We start from the raw sequence: 20,962 nt of genomic DNA, 5'->3' as shown, positions 1-20,962 counted from the left end.
TGAAATTTTTCAAATTTGCGCTATACAGGGTGTCTCATGCATTGTGCTACATCAGTCTATGCATGACTGTATGTCTAGACAACGTTGAAACTTGGTCAGATGTATTATACAAGCTATTCAGAAATGTATAGGTTTGTGTGAGAGTAAGGTACTGCCAAGTCTACAGCCGCTGGAACAGGGGTATGCATGAAATGACGTCGCCTCATTTTTGGAGGCAGGTAGGCCTGGCCTCCGCACCGGCTAGTGAAACCTGAGGGTAGTGCGCGCGTTTGAGTTAGTGCGCATGTGCTTTCTACGGAAAATTGAAATGACTTGTGTTGTGGACGAGTGGTTTCAGGTTTTACGGTGGGATTTTGTCATGGAAACGGGGAAATAGACATTGAGACCAATGTACTTTCAAGATTATTGCATTATAAATGGGACCAGACCGTCAACATCTTGCCACACCCCATGATATTGGCGAAATCGTCGTCGAAACAGGCAGCCCCGGACCGATCATGTTGGTGCGCATGCGTACTACGGAAAAGTTAGCAGACTCAAAATCTTTTGCGGAATTTTGCCAGTTCAAAGCACGATTTCTTCGCGGAAAGAGAAAAATAATCTCTGGCAGCAAGCAGATTGTTGTTTGATGCATTTCGATTCGCCCCAGGGTATCGTCACACTTTGATTCGGCCCTGTTTTGAAGAAATCTCCAACCGAACAGCGACCACTCTGCGTAAACATCATTGCGTCCCGCTCTATTGTTTTGGAAAAAGAAAATCTCTCCCCAGGTAAATTGCTGTGCATTGGCGTGTACGATTCGCGTGCAAAAATGTCACCTGGGCGTGGTGGAGGTTTTCTGGTTCCGGGTCAAGTTTTTTTTTTCGTTGACGGTATACACACACTCTCTAACCATATAGCTCGCTCAAAAGCGCCCTAATATGAGGAAGGCTCAGGCCTTGATAGGGAGCTCTTCGTTAATAGGGCTGGTGAGCGAGAAGACTCGGGTGCCGGGTGGGGGTGGGGGGGGGGGGTATATAGTTAGGATGATGATGCCATCATGTCAGTTGACCGAAGAAGAAGTTGGCTAGCACACAATGGCAATGATGGCGAGTAGTCGGTGGTTGGGAGAGGGGGGGGATATAGTTAGGATGATGCCATCATGGCAGTTGACCCAAGACCCTGTCGCTGTATAGAATATAGGTGGGGAGAATGGGGGAAGGAAACTAAACACAACAGGAGAAGGATAGGTATTTTTGCCCGGAAAAGAGCTCCAGGTCTCACTAGCCAGTGGTGATCCGGCCCCTGCGAAATGAATTTTACCTCAGGTGGATTTTGTTGGAAATAGCTGGAATTTCCAGCTCTTGGCTGGAATAAGCTGACACTTTGAATTTAGAGAGTTTCATCGAAAAGTTATAGCTGGCAAAAGCTGACAAAAACTGGAACTTTATCCATGGGGTGGAAATTCTTGGCATTTTCTGGAACTTTACTTTTCGTAAAAGTTCCAGCGCTGGAAATCTCTGTCACTTTACTATGAGATTGTCAGAGCTGGAATTAGCTGGAAATTTCAAATTCGATGTTTCTGATAATTGTTGGAAAAAGCTGGCATTTGCTGGCATTATGCAAATTGCTATTATGTTATGCAATTCTATCATGTGGTCTTATCACCTGACCTATCCCATGATGCATTACACCTCAGACAGGAACTAGTAGGTTTGAATTTTCAAGTCAAACAAAGAAATCATGCGGGAGCTCTTCTTATTTCTTGATTTTTACCCCGAATTCGATATCAAGATATCCAAAGTTTACACAAATTGAATTGGAACACATAAGGATTCAAATGAATGCCAAAAGGGTAATCTGGACAGGCCTTAAGGTTGTTTTTTTAGCATATGAAGAAGTCTGAATCAGTGCATTTGCTGTAAGCCTGTATTATTGTATGCATGATCGTGGACCCGGACGGTATCATAACTGTAAGATTTTGCATGGGAGATGTCCACAGCTCATGACTCATGTAAGTGATGGAGTCAATCAACAGCCGGCTTGCTCCATCGTTCTTTTCAAGGTCGTGCAGTGATGTTATTTGGACATCCAATTTGGACGTCAGTCCCCGTCTTTAACCCTGCCCTCCAGACATCAAAGTGACAGAGTGTGCTATGTGTGGTTAACATCATGTTGATGTCACGGTTCCAGTTAAAACGGCACCTCTTTTTTATTTGGCTCACCTTGTGAGCCTATGCGATGATGTGGCGTCCATCGTCGGTGGCGGCCGTATGTTAGCGCGGCACGTTTCGTAAAGTCTGGACTTAAAATTGGTACACATATGTTCCATTGGGCCCTGGGGCAATTCACACCAATCTGGTCAATCCATGATCCTCAAACTTACGAGCCTAATATTACAATGTGAATACTTTGCACTATCTATATTTTGAAACAAGAGGCAAAATTTTCCTGTCAGTGATTGTCAATGACGTCATCGTATCAACTGATCACAATTAGCTAAGATGTAAATGACGTGCTGTCTCCAGGATGGGCATTGAGCCCTGACGACGCCAGTCGGCATTGACGAGCACTCCAACCCAGGTCATGTGGCAACTTAAACCATCTGCATCTGGGGAAGTGTCCGCCTGGCAGAGGTGTCTGCAAGGAGCCTCTGAGTGAAGCAATAATCTTACGTTTTATATGATGGGCCTCTTATGCTCGTGTAAGTCTATTCAACACACACCAAGAATGATATTTACATTATAACAGTGTGACAAGATTGTGTCAGAAAACTAAGGGATTAGGTCAGTGGCATATGCTCAAAACTTGATAATGCCACAGCAATCATGTTTGCAAGTGACATAAATCACTTGTTTGCATAGATAATTTCAGGTGCCCGCAACAAGAACTGGTCATCCTAGCAACCTCTGTTCGAAGCAAAATCAACCTGCAACCTTTAATCATATTTCTGTGTGACAGAAATTGCTTGTTTGCAGTTATAATTGCAGATGCCATCAAAATTGAATTAGAAATGGAAATCGCATGGCCAGGGATCAAGCAAAATCAACATGCAATCATGTTTGCATGTGAAAAATTGCCTGTCTGTGGTGATAATCGCAGGTGCGTGTGACAAGATTGCAATCAGCAAAGTCAAAACCAAGCGATTATCGGTTTTACTCCACGACAAGAGATCTTCTTGTTGCATATCACAACGATTCTAATCATAGTCACTGTTGAGTGACAAAAAACGCCTGTTAATTAGTGTGCAGCGCTCTGATCGATTCAAACGTAGAGCAGGTCACATACTCAATATTAAATTTCCAGCTAATGTCAACTAATGCCAGCTATTTCCAATAAATGACAGCCCTGACATTCGTCGTTGCATGCTGAATTTGTAATTTCCAGCTAATGTCAACTAATGCCAGCTATTTCCAATAAATGACAGCCCTGACATTGGCATTCAGCTGGAAGGCCTGGGTCAAGATTTTTCCACCTAATTCCAGCTCTGGAAATTATAAGGTTCCAGCTAATGCCAGGTTATGCCAGCTTTTTCCAGAGCTGGCATTTTCTGGCACTGCCATTTACCAAAATACCGCCAAACTCCAGCCCTGACATTTTCTGGAATTTCCAGCTAATTCCAGCCTCCTCAGGCAAGGAAAAATAGTTTGGAATTAGGTGGAAATTGCCGGCTTTTGCCGACAATTTCCAGTCGAATTTCGCAGGGGGAGGTCGAGATTGTACAAAAAAACTAGTTCTTCAATCTCGAGTGATTACCATGGATACAGATGGGCCTACTCTATCCCTATTGCTACTTGTTCAAATGTAAATGTCCGATGTTTTTTGTTAAGGGGTGCTCTGACGATTATTTGGGGAATATACCAGTTTTCTCTGTGCACTTACGCGGTGAGCAGGCCCTGCATGCTATTTATAGCTCAAGAGGATGTTGACATCGACTGGTTCCTGTGAGATTGCATATGTTCTCAAGGTAAAATTTCGAGGGCAAAAAACTCAAACAAAAGACTCAACGACAGCCTATTTTTATATGAAAGATTGAAATAAGCGTCAATTGGCTTTCTCAAGGTGATGAGTAGATGTGTATGAAATTGTTTTTTCACCATCCTTGTTAATCTTGAAGTTATAAGGCATAGAGGTGAAATTTTTCAAATTTGCGTTAACATACAGGGTGTCTCATGCATTGTGCTACATCAGTCTATGCATGACTGTATGTCTAGACGACGTTGAAACTTGGCCAGATGTATTCTACAAGAGACAAGCTATTCAGAAATGTATAGGTTTGTGTGAGAGTTAGGTACTGCCAAGTCTACAGCCGCTCCAACAGTGGTATGCATGAAATGACGTCGCATCATTTTTGGAGGCAGGTAGGCCTGGCCTCTGCACCGGCTAGTGAGACCTGGGGGTAGCGCGTGTGTTTGAGTAAGTGCGCATGCGCTTTCTACGGAAAAGTTAGCAGACTCAAAATCTTTTGCGGAATTTTGCCAGTTCAATTCAAAGCACGATTTCTTCGCGGAAAGAGAAAAATAATCTCTGGCAGCGATGCAGATTGTTTTTTAATGCATTTCGATTCGCCCCAGGGTATCGTCACACTTTGATTCGGCCCTATTTTGACGAAATCTCCAACTGAACAGCGGCTACTCTGCGTAAACATCATTGCGTCCCGCTGCATTGTTTTGGAAAAAGAAAATCTCTCCCCAGGTAAATTGCTGTGCATTGGCGTATATGATTCGCGTGCAAAAATGTCACCTGGGTGCGGAGGTTTTCTGGTTCCGGCCAACTGGGTCAAGTTTTTGGCTCACCGTAGGGGAGTCTTTACAATACCGCAGTGTCCGTCTCCGTCGTCGTCCGTCGTATCCTAGTTCAAAAACAGTGGCACGTTTTTTAACCGCTAGGCCTATGAACTTAAAACTTTGTACACATGACCCCCTAGGTCAGATGACCCGTGACACTAAATTTCTGTCCGATCTGATTCTCTACTTGGCCACCAGGGGGCCAAATGTGGATATCTAAAAAGTGTGATATCTCGCTTATTAGTGACTTGTTTTCGATAAAACTTTTGTGGTAGGTACTCATAGCAAGGATACATCATATATCGAACGGGTTTTTAATTTGATCTACTTTTCAAGGTCGCAGAGGTCAAATGGCGTGAATTGGCCGTTTGAGTGTAACTATGGCACGTTTCTCAACCACCAAAGCTATGAGCTTGAAACTTGGTACATATAACCCCCTATATCAGATAACCTCTGGTGCTGAATTTCAGCCTGATCTGATTCTTGACTTTGCCACCAGGGGGCCAAAACAGAAAAAGTAAGAAGTGCAATAGCCTTCTTATTAGCAAATTGTTTTTGATGAAATTTTTATGGCAGGGACCCCTAGCAAGGTTACCTCAGATGTTGCACGATTTTTCGGATTTGACCTACTTTTTAAAGTCGCAGAGGTCGAATGGCGTAAATTTGCCGTTTGAGTGTAACTATGGCACGTTTCTCAACCGCAACAGTAATGAACTTGAAACTTTGAACAAATGACCACCTAGGTCAGTTGACCTTTTAAAGTGAATTTTGGTTCGGTCTGATTATTGACTTGGCCACCAGGGGGCCCAAACTCAAAACTCAAAAAGTGTGATTTCTCGCTGATTACTGATTTGTTTTTGATAAAAGTTTCATGGTAGGTACTCCTAGCAAGGATACATCACATATCTTAAGGGTTTTTGATTTGACCCACCTTTCAAGTTCACAGAGGTCAAAGTTGAAAACTTTACCGTTCTTGGTACGTTTTGTCGTTGTTCAATGTAAAGAGTTTTAATTTTGTGTAATGATGCATCTAAGAAGCCACTATTTGTATGCCAAGTTTCAGCCAGATCGGAATTCAAATATGGCCGAAATTGCATGTTTTGTGGGTTTTTCCTCGTATTGTGGCAATCCAAAGGTCGTGAGTTCAAACCCCGGTCAAGAACAGCCAAAAATATTTTTTATTTTTCATCTTTTCCTTTTTTCTTTTCTGAGTTCTATCTTACATTTTTGTTATGATATTACCTATTACTCGTTATACTAACCATACTAACCATATACCTTATATAGCTTACTAATCATCACGTGACCTGTATCTTTATATATCTTAGTTACTTTAATAAACTGGCTTATACCTGTCGACCGTTGTGCGTGTTGCATCTATGCCTGAGCAAGAAACAGAATATGGTGACAGAAGTGGTCACTCTTCGACGATCATAACGTTCTTAGGGTGGACTATCAGTATTAATGGACTATGTCATCCGATGACGAGACAGAGGAGGAAAACACGGGCCCACAAATAGTCATGGCAGAACGTCCAAATCTCAAGCCGCCGGCACCTCTTGCTCTAACGGGGAATATTTCGGCGAATTGGAGGCGATGGAAGCAGAAATTTACGATATTTCTAACGGCATCTCGGATAACGGAGGAACCTATCAAGGTCGCTCTTCTTCTCCACTCAATCGGAGATGAAGGACTGGAAGTTTTCAATTCATTTGGATTACCTGATGATGTCGAATACGCCCCGCTTATTCAAAAATTCGAGGAATATTGCACGCCTCAGAAGAATGTAACATTTGAACGCCATAGATTCAATTCAAGGATACAGCAGGAAGGCGAGTCCTTTGACTGTTTCCTCACGGATATAAAAATAAAAGCCAAGGACTGTGAATTTGACACTCTAAGAGACTCCTTAATAAAGGATCGCATTGTATTTGGCATACGAATGGATCGCACGAGGGAACGTCTGCTTAGGGAGAAGGAACTCACCCTCACCAAGGCGATAGATGTATGCCGAGCAGCTGAGTTAACCAAGGAACAGATGAGTTCGCTGTCTAACGAAAAGCGGCGTGATGAACAGACTGACAAAACAGTAAATGCAGTAGGCCGACAAGGATACAACAAAGCCGCCTCGGGTTATCATAACCAATCAACGTATAAAGGCAGCGGACCCAAGTGCGGGAATTGCGGGACTTTTCATCAACCACGGCAATGTCCTGCCTATGGCAAACAATGCAAGGGTTGCAAAAGGCTAAATCACTTCATCCGCTGCTGCAGGTCAACCAATAAACAAGTCCACAGCGTAGAGGAGGAGGACGATGACGGTACGTACGAGTCTTTGTTCATTGGCAGCATCAATCAGTTAAAGGGAACAGACGAGTCTGATCAACAAGGGCTAACGAAACTGAAGATGGGTCAGCGGCAGGTTTTCGTGAATTTGAAGATAGATACGGGAGCACAGGCCAACGTGCTGCCGTATGACCTATTCAAGCGGATCTGTAACAAACGAGATCTCATAAAAACGAAAATACGGTTAACCACTTACGATGGAACACCGCTACCGGTGGCAGGGAGTTGCAGGATTCGATGCATATACAAGGATAACACGTTTTACGAGGATTTCGTAGTAGTGGACAAACGCAGTGATCCGGTCCTAGGGCTTCGCACGTCTGTCAAGATGAATTTGCTTCAACGTATCGATGCGCTTAATAGGCCTACGTCCGATAGTGAATGCATACTCGACGAATATAAGGATATATTCGAAGGTCTTGGTTGTCTAGATGTGCCAGAGCATCATATTGAAATTGATCATCAGTGAAACCAGTGATTCATGCGCCGAGGAAATTTCCCATTGCAATGCAGAATAGATTCAAAACTCAACTTGATCGATTGGTAGGTATGAATGTGCTCAAAAAAGTGGATGAGCCCACTGATTGGGTAAATTCAATTGTGTTAGTTGAAAAATCAGATAAATCGCAACGTATTTGTTTAGATCCGAAAGATTTAAACACTGCTGTGAAACGGGAGCATTTTCCATTGATCACATTGGATGAAATTAGCACTAAACTCGCTGGGGCGAAGTACTTTACTGTTCTTGACGCGTCCAATGGATTCTGGCAACAAAAGTTGGATACGGAAAGTTCTATGCTCACAACATTCAACACATGTTTTGGGAGGTATCGCTTTCTCCGTCTTCCGTTCGGAATCTCCTCGAGTGCTGAAGTGTTCAATCAAGCAGTGACGCAAATTCTGGAAAATTTGGAGGGAGTCATCAGCTACATCGACGATTTGTTAGTCTGGGGACGCACGAAAGAGGAACACGACGAGCGACTTAGGAAAGTATTGGATCACCTACGGGAGAAGGGGTTAAAGCTCAATAGACGCAAATGCAGAGTTGGAATCTCAGAGGTTGTTTACATAGGAGGATTACTAAGCGCAGATGGGGTCAAACCGGACCCGCAGAAAGTGCAAGCAATCGTCGATATGCCTCAACCAGATTGCAAGGCCGCATTACACAGATTTCTAGGATTAGTAACATACTTTGGAAAGTATTTGCCGAACTTGTCAGACATTACGTCACCGCTCAGGCAGCTTCTTCCAGAAGATGCTGAGTGGGCTTGGCTGAAACAGCAGTCCGATGCTGTAGCGCAATTAAAAACAATGTTGACAACAGCACCAACGCTGAAATTCTATGATGTAACAAAACCAGTGACATTGACAGTTGATGCATCTCAGAAAGGACTGGGTGGCGCCATTTTGCAAGATGGGGCACCGATAGCTTATGCGTCAAGGGCATTAACGCCAACCGAACAGCGTTATGCCCAGATTGAAAAAGAAACATTAGCAGTTGTGTTTGGGTGCGAGCGTTTCCACCAATTCTTATATGCGCGGAATTTTGACGTCGAATCAGATCACAAACCACTTGAGTCAATTCTTAAGAAACAACTTGGGCAGGCACCGCCCAGAATTCAGAGATTTCTACTGAGGTTGCAAAAGTACACTTTCAACTTGCGTTTTGTGCCTGGTAAGGCAATGTATGTAGCTGACGCGTTAAGTCGAGCATACTTGGAGGACTCAGATCGTGATAATGAACTCTCACAGGAAGCCCAATTACAAGTTCATGCGCTAGTGTCTAGCTTACCAATAACCGCAGGAAAAGCTGATGAGCTAAAACGTGAAATACAAACTGACTCTGAATTGCAGACATTGTATAAAACTATAGAATCAGGTTGGCCGGAAAATTGTTCTGAAGTTCCAGATGTCGTGACACCATACTGGAACTGTCGCGATGAACTATACATTACTGAAGGATACATATTCAAAGGACACAAAATTGTGATTCCGCCATCAATGCGCAAAGACATGCTGCAAAAAGTGCATGAGGGACAAATGTGTCGAAGACGTGCGCGGGAGGTCATATATTGGCCAGGACTAAATAGTCAAATTGCTGAAATGGTCTCAAAATGCACAACATGTCAGAAACATTGCAATAAACAGCAAAAGGAACCGCTCATGTCGCATCCCATACCGCAAAGGCCGTGGCAAAACATATCTGGTGATCTATGTGTGGTCTATTGGAAAGACTACTTAGTGATAGTTGATGCGTACTCAGGCTATTTCGAGATAGCACTGCTTGATGACACTACAAGTGAAACCATAATCAAACATTGTAAATCTATATTTGCGCGCCATGGAATACCTGACGAATTCTTCACAGACAATGGTTCTAATCTAGTTAGCCGGAACTTTCAAGCTTTCGCAAAAGCATGGGAATTTAAGCTGGTGACATCATCACCAAGATTCCCACAATCAAATGGCCTAGTTGAAAAAGCTGTGCAGACCGTCAAGAAAATTCTCAAGAGAAGCTTCTCCACAGGAGAAGACCCGTATCTAGGACTTTTAGCATACAGGAGTACACCACGTGAAGCAGACATGGCATCGCCTGCCAAGTTGCTTATGGGTAGAAACCTGCGCACGAGGTTGCCAATGGCAACTTCACAACTCCTACCAGCGGATGCAGTCAAAGTTCAGCAGCAGATACAAACGCGACGGGATACGGCAAAGGCATTCTTTGATGGGAGGTCTAGAGCACTCAAACCCCTAAACCCCGGGGATAATGTTATCATAACCTCTCCGGATAAACAGGGATCCCCAGGAATTGTGGAACAGCAGACATCTGATCCGAGATCATATCTGGTCAGAACAAGGAATAACACTTTGCGACGTAACCGTAGACACCTCCGCCAGATGCCCAGGGGCAGTATCCAGGAAAATGACCTGGAACAGGAAATTGAAGATGTAGACTCTGACGCAACAATCTCTAATGAAAGACTAGAATCTCGTGAGAATGAACTCCTCATAAACACTACGCCTGACACCCCGCAGTTAGTTACAACAAGGTCAGGTCGTCTTGTCAGACCACCGGATAGATATGGTCATTAGTTCAACTTATGCTAAAGTTACTCAACTCAACAGATGTGAATAGACTGATTAATGAGAGCAGACCAGCCTCTAATCTCTTGTGTTTAGGTTTCGGAAAATGCGTGTGGTTCTTATATAACTTTTAAATGTTTATGTTTTAGTATTAGCGTGACCTTAGTTCAGTTCATAGTTATTTTCATTCAGACATAACAAGGTGATTTACTTGCAGACTATTTGGATTAATCTTTATTCAGCGTCTCGTGCGATGTGTGTTTTTGATGTTTGTAATTGACTCTTGGATTTGCAGTTAACTATTTTGTGTTGCTTTGCTTCCTCTCCGTAAGGGGGATGTTATGATATTACCTATTACTCGTTATACTAACCATACTAACCATATACCTTATATAGCTTACTAATCATCACGTGACCTGTATCTTTATATATCTTAGTTACTTTAATAAACTGGCTTATACCTGTCGACCGTTGTGCGTGTTGCATCTATGCCTGAGCAAGAAACAGAACAATTTTCTTCATTTTTTGATTTATTTGGTGCCATAGATTTAATTAGGCGGCCATCTTGGAAATCGTTTTTTGCCGATTGCTGTAGTGTAACGAGTGATGAAATTGGTATGGTCAGGTGGATGTGTCTACATCACATATCACCCTGGTTTGTTATTTGACCTACCTGTCAGGGTCACTGAGGTCAAAGTTAAATATATATTCACCATTGTCATACTGTAGCACTTTCTGTAACTGTCTACTAAAAATACTTACGGTGAGCACAATGGCCCCTGGCCGTTTCATTTTCGTTGATGGTATACACACACTCGACTCTAACCATATAGCTCGCTTAAGAGCTCCCTATTAAGCTTTGTCGGTTGCCGTATCCACCTGGCGTATTCGCAAGTAATAACTAACGAATAATGTTACATTTATATCGGCTACATGATTACACACTTATGCCTAAAGGAAGCCTCGACTGGAGAGTTCTGATTGCATAAGTTCAGCGAGAAAATATGTGCTAGTAGCACAGTGTCCGTACAACACAAAATCTAAATAAATAATAATAATAATAATAATAATAAATAATAAAATACCAGATATTATAGTGCTTCGATCATGCATTGCATGCTCCGAAGCACTTCACATAAAAGTAAAAGGATTATGTATATATTATTTAAAAGAAAAAAAAGAAACATTGATGATAAAAGATTATATAAAACATTAGGCCTAGATGAGGAGATAAAAAAAATATAAACACAAGTAAGAGCGACTGTCCAATAAAATATGTCTAAAGAATTGACTAGATACCATAGGTGTTCTTAAAAAGAAAAGTTTTCTAGTGGTATCTAGTGGTAGGCCTACGTCCATCTTAAGTCAGCTCAATATGAACAAATAATTCAAAATGAATTATGTGTGGGTAGCACGACAGCAAGTATATAGTGTCAGTATATGGGATTAGCGTTGCGACCCCCACCCCCCGCCGGCTGATCAATTGCAAAAAATGATAATTTACCCCTTTTTCCGTTCATCAATCCGACTTTCAACGATCCAACAGCTAGTTTAGGCAACGCTAATCCAATACTACAACCTTAAGTCGAAAAACACTAAAATACATCAGTCCTGAATTTCCCATAAAACCATCAAAACCAATCATCAAAACCATTTTCTTCACCAAAAACGTTAATCTCAAAATCCTACACATCCAAATCTCAAATATTCCCGACTTTTCCACGTCTGAAGAACGCTCCGAAAATGAACATCACGTAAACGCACCTAAGTCAGATATTTTACCAAAAATCCCAAACCTATCACACCTCTAACAACAGGGTTTCCGCCAGAGGGGGGGGGGGATGGGGGGATGAATCCCCCCCAAATATTTCAAGGTGGGATGTCCCCCCTTAATTTTGAGCACTAAAGTTTGTTTTACTGTCAAATGAGCTCTTATTTTACATATCAAATCATGAAAATTACTACATTTGGGAGCCAATTGTAGCGGTTTTAGGGCCAAAAAACGTCTCGGGAGGGGTCATATACCCTTTTTATGAAAAACAAAATTTTAGAAACAAATATTTTTTTTTAGAGAAAAAAATATTTCTTTTGCTCCCTCTCAAATTTAATCCTGGCAGAAACCCTGAACGAATAAAGATATATTCGTAGTTTTTAGCTCACCTCTCATGAGTCTGGGGAACTTACACGAAACCGTGGCGTCCGTCGTCAGTTAGCCGAGCACATTTCGTCACTGCTGGGGCTGGATGGCCTTATGGTGTGTTGGTAGCTTTTGGCAATATGCGCAGACATATTTTTCGTTTTCGCAATATGACCTTTTTTCTGGCCTCCAGGCGGCCGACTTGGTAATTGTTTTTTTTGCTTTTTTGAAGCTAATTGTTGTACGTAGAGTGACGATGGTGGGTATCTAATAAGGTTTTACATATCACCCGGGGTTTTGCTTTGACTAGGATGTTTAGGTCAGAATAAATCATTGCATATATAATTATCATTGCAGGCCTAATTCAAGTAGCAGCTATTATAAGCATTATAGCTTTTACAGAATGGAAAAATTCATGTCCAGTCCAAAGTTATAGACATTTGAACTAAGCAAGTTTGGGACATTTTGACCAAGGGGAGACAAGACCACTAATGAATATTCATAGGTTGGAGGGTTGAGGCCTATCAATTAGACGAGTGCATGTTTTTAACTCTCAAGTACATATTTGGAGAGGTATTGAAAAAATATTTGTTGTGGCAAGTCTACAGATATAAAGAAATTATTTGATGAAAAAATTAATTTCGAATTTTGCTAATTGGGTAATAGGGGGCGTGTTTTGAGTTTTTTCTGCCAGTTGGCTGAAAAGAGTGGAAATATCAAAGTCTGTCTAATTTGTCGATTATCAAAAAATTTCCGTGGTCAATCACCAGTTTATTTTTCACCATTTACTTGCCCGACTGTCCGGAATAACATAATCTAAATTTCAGATTCACAACCCCACGCAGTATTTGATGAGTCGCGGTCAAACATTGACAATTTAACTGCTAAAAGGCTTAAAAAATCAATTGTGGTCTTACCTCCATTTACACTACATTTTGGGTCAATTTAGTGAAAAATTTGAATGTGCTCAAATCACTCTAATTCATTTAGAATATTGTATTGCTGATAATTTAACCTCTTCAGTACCAGGGCTAAATGTCCCCAGAATAGTATTTTTTTGCATTTTTAGCTCACCTCTTAGCAGAGGTGAGCTTATCCCATACCGTGGCGTCCGTCGTCCGTCATCCGTCGTCGTCGTCGTCGTCGTCGTCGTCCGTTAGCAGGGCACGTTTCGTAACTGTTAGAGCTATTGAGTTGAAACTTGGTACACATGTACCCTTATGTAATGACACCTGGGAGGCCAAGTTTCGGTCCGATTCGTTTCATGGTTTGGCCACCAGGGGGCCAAACGTTAAAAGTGAAAATATGCAATATCTCCCTTAATAGTAGTCGGGAAATTTTGAAAAAAATATGGTAGGTACTTCTAGCAAAGGTGCATCATATATCCTCCGGGTTTTTGATTTGACCTCCTTTTCAAGGTCACAGAGGTCAAATGGTGTAAATTAGCCGTTAGGATGTAACGATGGCACGTTTCTAAACTGCAATGACTATTGATACCAAATTTGGTACACATTTACCCCTAAGTCAGGTGATCTCAGGGACCAAAGTTTGGTCCAATATGATTCACCACTTGACCACCAGGGGGCAAAATCCAAAAACCTTAAAAATGTGATTATTCCTTAACTTCTTGCCCGATTGCCACCAATTTGATATCATGGGTACATCTAACCACCATACAGTATATGTCACACAGGTTTTTAATTTGACCTTCTTGTCAAGGTCACAGAGGTCAAATGGCGTAAATTCGCCATCAGGCCGTAACTATGGCATGTTTCTTAACTGCAATGACTATTGATCACAAATTAAGTACACATGTACCCCTTGGTCAGGTGATCTCAGGTAACGAAGTTTGGTGCGATCTGATTTGCCGTTTGGCCTCCAGGGAGGGGGCCAAATCCTAAATTCTTCAAAATGCCATTATTCCTAGTAATTACTTGCCCGATTGGCACCAATTTTATATCATAGGTACATCTAATTCTAACAACCATTCAATGTGTCACCCGGGTCTTCTTTGATTTGACCTACTTTTCAAGGTCACAGAGGTCGAATGTACTGTAAATTTGCCATTTTGGGGAAATTGTAATTGCTTGGACCTACATCAAACCTAACACTACATGACACAAGACCATGCTCTTTATCCATCTTTCCTCCACATGAGGTGAGCACAATGGCCCTGGCCATTTCATTCAAGATTTGATATACAGTGGAACCTCCCTTAGCGGACACCCCTCTATTAAGGACAACCTGTCTATTAAGGACACTAGTTTTGGTCCGCAATTGGTACTTTCCATTCAATTTGACCTCTCTAATCAGGACACCTCTCTATTAAGGGCAGCATTTGTCAGTCCGGAGGGTGTCAATAATAGAGAGGTTATACTGTAGTTTGTTTGTAAAATCCGTAGCAACCAAGTCTTTGGAGATAGACCTAATAAAGTATACATTTTCGGAAAGGGGAAAGATAGGGCTATCGATTGGTATTGGTTGCTAGCTCGTATCTGTAAATTGGTGATCAATTACCAATATCGATTGATTGGTTTTTTGATTTTTGTGATTTTCATAAGAAAACAATGATTTTTTTGGTTAAACTATGACTTCTTTTATTCCTTCCTGAACAAAGAATCAATTATTGATAAGTCTGATCATGTACATCTACATGTAACAGAAATCGATTCGAAAATGTTCCACCACGTGGTAAAATTGGTTTGACTTGCACTGTGTATAACTGTGTATAGAGCTGGCATACAGCCGCCAAAACCCGGAACCGAGGCGCCATCTATCCAGGCAAAGGTCTAACTGGCCCTAACGAACATCAAACACGGTAAAACAAGCAATAGTTCAGCGTACCAGGCTCGAGAGAAACAAATTCTTTTGCGACCGACTTGTCGGTCGCTGGTAAAAAACCTTATTTGAGAACGACCGACTTGTCGGTCGGCGGTACTTAAGAGGTTAAAGGCCATAACTCAAGGTTTTTTTGCCATTTTCTGCTGTAAGACGATTTCAAATGTGTACCTAACACTTTATACAATACAGAAAACCAAATGCAATTAGCTCCATCCATTTTGAAGATATAGCCAATTATGTGTTTGACAACTTGATTACCTAATCAGGCTAGCAACTGGCTTGTTAGAGCCAGGCGGCGGGTTCAGCAAAAGTTGTGATGTAGATCAGGTTATCTGTACATGTCATGCAATCATAAAAGCAGGAGGGCCTTAATTAATTATGCACACCTGGAAGTAATGTGTTTCATTCACTATGGTGTATTGTGTGGCTCCAAATTGTGTCAAGGATAGCACAAAGAACAATCGAATGACGGATGGGACCCATTTTCATGAATTTCCAAATCCAGTTGAACGAGAGAGGAGGAAGCTGTGGATTCGGAAGTGCAAACGTTTGGAGTGTTGGAAGCCTGGGCCTTCGGCCAAACTTTGCAGTGATCACTTTATCGATACGGATTATCACATGAAGCCGGATATCTGCATCCAACTGAATATTAAATGCCACTTGTTAAAAACAGCTGTTCCATCTGTATTCGATTTGACCAACCCCACTTACATGCGACAGCCTCCAAAGGAACGTTCGTTAGCCAAAAAACGTAAACATCAAGAAGTGAGTTGAACACTATTTCATGATTTATACACTGCTGATGCACACAACACTCATACTACCCAAATGGCACATGTCATCCACTTTACAGTGGCTACACAACCATGTCAATTGCATTTAATGCCCGAGGCTGCTGAGGTCGGTTGTTATACATAATGTGTTCCAGCCATAGCAAGGTGACAGCGACACAGGTCAGTGTCAGTGACAGCCACTGTCAATGACAGATTATTGTCATCTGACATCTAGGCCTATCTAACGTTGCACGGCATTATATCGTCACGTCAAGATGATTGTGCATAATACCGTCACTTTTCAATAGTAGTTCAGCGTCATGACATAACTGGCGATACAACACAGACGAGGCGAAACAATATTGTGCAACATTAGTCTGTTCAAAAATCATACATGTTATGCATCTGCAACCGTATATCAATGTCTTCTTTGCTATATCGGCAGGTCTGCCATGCAAATTGATTAACCACAAATTCTAATCACTTTTGTCCGAATGATCACTCTCATTATGATCTAGTGATATTAATGGCTCGAACATGTACGGCTCAACGTTTAAATATCCTTCTGTATCGACCAAAACATCCTCAAATTCACTGCTCTCTCTCTCTGAACTGTATGCGGAAGCCATCTTGCTTTGTTCTGACTGGCCTGATCTACGTCATCAAAAAATCCCTAGCGGCCACATGTGGAACTAATCTAAAGTTGTGTGAGGTGGGAAATTCAAATAGTTTAAAATTGAAAATTGAAATAACTAAATAATGACTTTATTATTAGAATTTTTTTAATGTCTGGGATCTTGTTTTTTTAACCCTCAACATATTTCATGAGTATCAAGCATGTTTTCAAACCTTGATATATGGCCTTTAAGGTCAAAACAAGCTAAAATAATGAGAAAAAAACTTAATTTGACCCAAATATGAGTCAACCTAGCCTCGGTCTAAGTTCGGTTTCATTTTTACAAGTCTTGTTGTGTTGCCATTCCTTTTGTAATTTCTTTGAAACTACTTAAGCCTTGATTCTGAAAGTTGTGCCCTAAGCAGCAAAGATATTCCTTAATCACATCTTAAACTTTCAGCTCCATTGCTTGCTTATTCTGGCCAGGGCTGGTCTTTGAATTTGGTGCTGTTGGCTGCAAAATCATGACTTTTTGTCGATTTTGTCCTCTTTCGTCGCTTTTGGCACAGTGTACGACTCTTGGAAATGTCTCTCATTTCTCCCAAAATGTCCAGATATGACTTTCCTTTGTTGGAGAGTTGTGGGATGTCATGTACATTGGTTTGAAAAAATTCTCAAAATGTTAACCCCTGAAATGTACCTTCATTGAGACAAGACCACTAATGAATATTCATAGGTTGGAGGGTCGAGGCCTATCAATTAGACGAGTGCATGTTTTTAACTCTCAAGTACATATTTGGAGAGGTATTGAAAAAATATTTGTTGTGGCAAGTCTACAGATATAAAGAAATTATTTGATGAAAAAATTAATTTCGAATTTTGCTAATTGGGTAATAGGGGGCGTGTTTTGAGTTTTTTCTGCCAGTTGGCTGAAAAGAGTGGAAATATCAAAGTCTGTCTAATTTGTCGATTATCAAAAAATTTCCGTGGTCAATCACCAGTTTATTTTTCACCATTTACTTGCCCGACTGTCCGGAATAACATAATCTAAATTTCAGATTCACAACCCCACGCAGTATTTGATGAGTCGCGGTCAAACATTGACAATTTAACTGCTAAAAGGCTTAAAAAATCAATTGTGGTCTTGCCTCAGGGCTCCAAAGGGAAAATGCCTTACAGGGTCAAAGGTCAAATGCTTTCCAACATGGCTACCAGGGTGAAAAAATGATCAGTATTTTAGCTGTACAGGTATCTTATTTATGGATATTTGTCAGCAAAATTTTAGAATGGAGTCATATTAATATTATCAGTGCAGTGCCCTAGTAAGCGCGCAGCGCCTTTAGGTTGGGGGGAAACCCCCCAAACCCCCTGGTTGGGACCCTGCTATAGTTCCTTCCGCCAATTTTTTGTTTTGATAGACAGTTTTCTCCGTGTATCGCATTAGCAGTAACTCAACTCCATCGTCATATTAATAGCCGGCAAAGAAATGGAAAATGTCCCCCCCCCCGAAAGGTGTCGAGACTATCGTAGTCTGGGACTCTGGCAGAATCTAATGTAAAGTGCAAGCTCTATTGAACTCGCGCAACTGTCGCCATGGAGAGCCCCCCCCCCCCCCCCCCCCAACCCCCGTCCTTCTGACATGTTTTAGCCAGTGCATTGGGCGGAAGGCCCCTCAAGCCCCCTATTGGCCTCTCAATAAGTCCTTCCGAGCTGCTTACCCTGGGGCGCTCGAGTGGAACACCGAAATCTTCATGATGGTGCAGTCCTTTGACACGTTTAACCCAGAGCGAGGAAGAGGTACTCCTTTGATGGTACCCTAACTGCAACCCTCAACCATCATCACCCTTCCTTTTCACTGGCATGATATTGGCAAGACTCCCAAGAGGTCCTACCGGTGGCTTCCTTGAGACAATTGCTTGTGGTCGTACCTGGGCAACCAATTCAAGGGGTCAGGGATCCAGGGATCAGTTTTTTATTCCCCACCAACATGTTGCCGGATTGTTAATGCTAAAAAATTGGTTGGAAAGGGTTTTTGCTGGCCAAGAGACTTGAAGACACTTGACTCTTGAGGAACACCAGACTGATGAACAAAGAACCTGAGGATCATAGAACCCTCTTCATACCTGGGAGCATAAAAAGCCTGCTAGCGAATATTGATTATTCTTTAGAAAAAAACAGAAGATCTGCAAAACCAATGGTACCCCATAAAAACATACATTCCTCCTTAAGGTGTCTTCGGATCCCACCACGGCCCATGTGGAATTCGTTCAAAAGGTTTATTGAAATCTCAAAATAAATTTTTTTTCTCGCAACGCCTGCCCGTCTTTTGGTTCATTATTTCGGGATTATATCCATTTTAAGCATCTTTTGGATACTATCACTAAAGTATCAAAAATCAAAACACATATGTCGGGGGGTAAACCCCCTGAAATTGAAGTTTGATTAAAAAACAGTGAGAATAATCGTGTGGTTCTCTCTCGGAGCTCAGAATAGTCGAGTTACTACTTTCGCGCGTTTATCTCTTCTGGCGGCCATTTTAAGTCAAATTTAAGCCATTTGAAACGAATCCATGGACTTGAGAAACATTGTTTACATTGGATACGTCGTATGCACGTTAACCATAGTAGCGCTTCGCAGAAAAGCCTGCGGCTTTTCTGCTGCGCGCTTATGATGTCCGTCCTAACAAAATCAAAAATGGCCACCAAAATCCAAGATGGTACTAATAATCCAAGATGGCCACCAAAACTTTGCAACCTTTTCTGCAGCTCTGACTCAGATTGCAAGCCATAGGAGTAGTAAAACTTGATTATTATGGATCTTGGTTTGGAATTCAATATGGCGGCGTTCCAAGATGGCCGCCAATGACAAATATTGAAATATGGCCGCTAATGTAAATAAGGACGTTGGCAAAAATAATTTCAGTCTCTTAAACTAAGACATTGGTATGATATGCAGCTCGAGGTCAGTCTTTCTTTGAGACAAGACCACAATTGATTTTCCAAGCCATTTCCAGTTATTTCAAATGCCCGCCATCAAATAATGCGTCGGGTTGTGAAACTGAAATTCGGATATGATATACGGGTTAGTCTTGCGAGTAACTGGTGCGATTTAAACTGGTGATTGACCACGGAAATTTTTTTTTTAATTGACAAGTTTGACACAAGTTGACATTTTTACCCATTTCGGCCATTTTCACTCCAAATTTGAACCACCCCCCTATGGCCAGGTTGTCAAAATTCAAAATTATTTTTTTACCAAAAAACAATTTATATATATCTGTAGACTTGCCAGAGCAAATATTTTTTCAATACCTCTCCAAATATGTACTTGAGAGTAAAAAACATGCACTCGTCTAATTGATAGGCCTGGACCCTCCAACCTATGAATATTCATTAGTGGTCTTGTCTCAATGAAGAGGGATCATCTTGAGATATCAATGAAATATGCCTTTTCCCAAGCATTTGAGATGTCCTGACTAACATAACCAAGTTTCATAAAAAAAAATGGCCAGGGCCATTGTGCTCACCTCATGTGGAGGAAAGATGGATAAAGAGCATGGTATTGTGTCATGTAGTGTTAGGTTTGGTTTGGTCCAAGCAATTACAATTTCCCCAAAATGGCAAATTTACAGTACATTCGACCTCTGTGACCTTGAAAAGTAGGTCAAATCAAAGAAGACCCGGGTGACACATTGAATGGTTGTTAGAATTAGATGTACCTATGATATAAAATTGGTGCCAATCGGGCAAGTAATTACTAGGAATAATGGCATTTTGAAGAATTTAGGATTTGGCCCCCTCCCTGGAGGCCAAACGGCAAATCAGATCGCACCAAACTTCGTTACCTGAGATCACCTGACCAAGGGGTACATGTGTACTTAATTTGTGATCAATAGTCATTGCAGTTAAGAAACGTGCCATAGTTACGGCCTGACGGCGAATTTACGCCATTTGACCTCTGTGACCTTGACAAGAAGGTCAAATTACAAACCTGTGTGACATATACTGTATGGTGGTTAGATGTACCCATGATATCAAATTGGTGGCAATCGGGCAAGAAGTTAAGGAATAATCACATTTTTAAGGTTTTTGGATTTTGCCCCCTGGTGGTCAAGTGGTGAATCATATTGGACCAAACTTCGGTCCCTGAGATCACCTGACTTAGGGGTAAATGTGTACCAAATTTGGTATCAATAGTCATTGCAGTTTAGAAACGTGCCATCGTTACATCCTAACGGCCAATTTACACCATTTGACCTCTGTGACCTTGAAAAGGAGGTCAAATCAAAAACCCGGAGGATATATGATGCACCTTTCCTAGAAGTACCTACCATATTTTTTTCAAAATTTCCCGACTACTATTAAGGGAGATATTGCGTATTTTCACTTTTAACGTTTGG

The sequence above is a fragment of the Lineus longissimus genome, chromosome 19 (genome assembly GCF_910592395.1).
Source record: "Lineus longissimus chromosome 19, tnLinLong1.2, whole genome shotgun sequence".
Taxonomy (NCBI): domain Eukaryota; kingdom Metazoa; phylum Nemertea; class Pilidiophora; order Heteronemertea; family Lineidae; genus Lineus; species Lineus longissimus.
The sequence above is the reverse complement of the archived record's forward strand: the minus strand, read 5'-3'. Positions refer to the sequence as shown.